We start from the raw sequence: 3,843 nt of genomic DNA, 5'->3' as shown, positions 1-3,843 counted from the left end.
AAATCTGAAAGATGGAGGGGTAAAGATATAGTTTTTGCGATTGTACCCAGTTCTGAGGCACGTTCTTCACGTTCTGTAATACAAGATGACTTCTTCCAGTTCCGTGTTGGGGTTTCCAAATGAGGTCAATTGTGCAAACATTTGTCATGCTGAAAAAAAAAGTTCTGAAACCTGTCAAAATTAAGTTATGAAAACATTTTTATAGGAAATATACTTGAGCATTGGGTCATGGAGAGGCAATATTGATTACTCATTACCAGCTATCTTGTACCTGTTCGCTCTTTCGGCACTATGCAAAATTCCCAACATATCAGATTCAAGATGGGATAGGATCTCGAGACAATATCTAACTCTGTAGCCTTCAAAATGCTCAGCAGTTGTCTTCTGGAAAACGATTCATGGCCTTTCCACTACCGGAAAAATGAAAAGGTATTTGTTGAGCTTGGTGCGTCATTGATACGAAAGCCAACTATCACATGCTTTTGCTGCGATCACTTCTTAAATCATCTGTAGTCATCAATAAGAACTGGATTTTGAACCAAAACTTCTTATCTTTAGAGAGAGGTTGTGCGAATTATGCAAGTTTGAGTTTTCTGAACTGCACTCGGAGCACAGTGTAAAAACATAATAGATAATTGGTTTGACTTGGTTTCGTGCGTTTCTAATGGCTCAACATATAGGCCCCACGTAAAAAGGTCAAGTAATTGCCCGAAGTTGAATGGTTAATTGGCCAGAAGGACGAGCAGGCACGCAGTAGGTTTAGCTATTGAGTCAGGCCGCGAATGACACCTTTGACACCTCCGCCTTTAAGGAAAAACCTGATCAACACGTTTCAAAAACTCCGATGTGAACTTGGCGTGTTTGAAGCCATGAATTTTAATTGCTATCAGAATGTATTCAGTGTAGGCGATGCAACCAATCTAAAGTCATGAATTTAGAAATCCCGAGAGAATAAGCAATGTTTTAGCATCGGTCGGAATTGGATTTGACTTTATTTCCACTTGGTGGCAGGGTTTAATCAGGGATGGCAGATGTGATCCAGATATCGTAAAAACCAGGACTGGTGGTCATTGGAATTTGAAACATTTTGACCAATACTCCTAAAGGATGAATGTAGACGTGGTGAGAGGAGAGTGGTCTACAAAATGGTATCATACGCTAAGCATGTCATTTGTGAATTTAAGTTTTATCAGTCGGATGATGCTCTGTTGCAATAAAGCCCCTAGCCATTTGCAAAGGTTGCTATTGAAGGCAAGACCAATACAAACAAAACGACACCTCTCTCTTCTCCGTATAGCTGCTCTGATAACTGAGCTACTTTGATATGTTTGGAAAGGGAAAACTATGTACATCGATATATTCTTTTTTTTCAACAGAAATAATAAAAAGCCTCCTATATTCAAAGTCTGAACTAAGTGCCCGTCTATCACACTAATACTCTTCTTTAATCCATACTTGTACCCCTTTATCGCACGTGTCTTGCATGTATGTATGTATATTTATACCATCATGACGGTCATTTATTCTCTGCATACACGGTCATTTCATTCCAAATAAATGGCTTCCAGCATTCTTTTACCACCCACTTACGCTTAGAAACGCTAAACCATCTTAATGCAGAAACCATTTCTATGGCAACTGAAATTGCTTCCTCATCATCCGTCATTTTTCATATCTGTGCAATATTTCAGTTTCAAATAGCACTTGTTCTGTTGAATTAGTGATTCAGGGGTAAAACGATGCTTTCATGAAATCAGATTATCTCAATTCCAGATTCTTAAGAGATTTGATTCTTTTAAACCTCCCACAAGCTGAAGTTGTTAGGTTTCTGCAATCTCATTTACCAATTACATCGTTCTTTTTGTAGAAAGCTTCGTTGATGTCGAAATTAGGATGCATGATGGTTCCTCTCTAAAAGTGATTGATCTTTGTTCTAGATAGCATTATCATCTGATAAAGTAGTGTCCTAGTGTTTCAGTGCACAGATTCACATTATGGTACCATATTTGAACTGAGCTGAGCTGAGCTGCTTGGCGGAGTATTACAAATGGAGCATTACACGGTAGTTGTTTGTCGGCCGTATTGTGTGAAAATGCCCGACTTACCTTATTGCAAAATGCTACATCTTCTTCTAATTTGAAGGAACATTCTTAACCTATCAACCGGATAAATTGAAACCTGTGTATCAATCGCCATGTATGCATGTATCCAATCTTCTGTCTTGCAAGTGTTATATAGAAAGGTTTACATTTTATGACCATTGTATGTACATACTGTGGTTCACAGTAGGACAAACATTGCCTGGAATTATCTAAAACATTTGTCTTGACGCAAGTTGTATGCCATGACGATATAAGTCTTGAAGGTCATAAGATGACTTTGAACATTACATTATGTTTACTACCAATCCTGATGAAGCATACCAATGGCGTTTTGAACCATTCCAACTTTTCTCAGATTAGGTGATTAACTCCCGTGGTGTATCTTACGATTATCTACTTTGCTCAGAGAAGGTGATTAATGTGTAACAGTGGATTGTATATAAATCCTACTAAATTCTCTTTGCTTTAAACATTTAAAAGCTTCTTTAGAATTCTTAAAATCAGCTTGTATAGCACGTGCGCAATACCTTTGCGAGGCTTGTCCAGAGAAAGTATGGCTGAGCGAAAGTATGCCATCACGGCCAGGTTGTATTCCCAGGACCAGGGTTGGGCCATGCGCCCTTTAATCTGAAACTGGGATGGCATGCCAGGTCACACACAGGGCCGCCATTTTTCTTTCTTGATTTGCTGTCTGGCATGTATATGTGTTTCTTATACAAACAAACTGGTTAATTTCCAGTGCATTTTGGTTTTAAAGACTTTCTTGCAAATGCAGGTCAAGATGCCAAGCCAGGTCTGTCTTTTTTAGAGTCAAAAACAGACCACTTTAGCACCCGAGCCTTTTGTTGTTTTAAGACGAAAAAACAGCCTTGGGCCAGACCTGGCCCACACCTGGCTGCCCAGGGTCAGTGAGGCCACCCTGGGCCAAGCCTGGTCTGGTCCTGACCTGGGTAGGTTAGCCAGTGCCAGCCGGATGTGGGACAGGCCTTGCATTGACCTGGGTAGGCAGGGCCAAGCCTAGCCAGTCCCAGCCAGAGCTGGCCTAGACCTGAGCCGGGGGTCTTGTGTTTGCTGGAAAGATAGAAGATCAAGCCCTCGTTTGAAGAAAACTCAACCGTATGAAACTGAGTTATTCTTAAGCTGCCCACGATTGATCGAAGAGTGGTAATATCAACCTTGGACGAACTACCTGTGGTGGTCACTTGGGAGCTGAAGACTGTTCCTGGCCTAAAATGAGGATATTCATTTCTGAGATGCCCGCATTTCGTCTGCCTACTGTGGTTATGCATGACCAGAAATACCCAGATGAGATGATATGCTCCATCTGCAAGCATGTTCCCAGTCCGATATATTCTTGAATATATTGGGTATATCCCATCATCATGGATATAAATGCGAGTTATTGGCAGTGACTTGCTCTCCATTTTGAAATGATTACTAATAATATTGAGCTTGATGGTAGTGACATGGCTTGTTATAGGGATTGATCTGTCTTGTCAGTATCAATTCCGATGGCCCTGTAGTTAAAGCATTCGCCCCGTACCCATGAGGTCGAAGGAGTGAGACTCGTTACTACTGGAGTTAACCTGATGAAGAAGGAGGAGTAATCAGAATGAACGGGCCCAAGAGTCATTGCCTTATTAGATGAACTTGGTCAGAGGCAAAGCATTTGTCCAAACCACTCGATAACATCATGTTCTATATCAGTTTGTAGGTAAACTAGCATGATACCAAGCCCGCA

The sequence above is a fragment of the Lineus longissimus genome, chromosome 10, assembly GCF_910592395.1.
Source record: "Lineus longissimus chromosome 10, tnLinLong1.2, whole genome shotgun sequence".
Taxonomy (NCBI): domain Eukaryota; kingdom Metazoa; phylum Nemertea; class Pilidiophora; order Heteronemertea; family Lineidae; genus Lineus; species Lineus longissimus.
Note: the sequence above shows the minus strand (reverse complement) of the source record.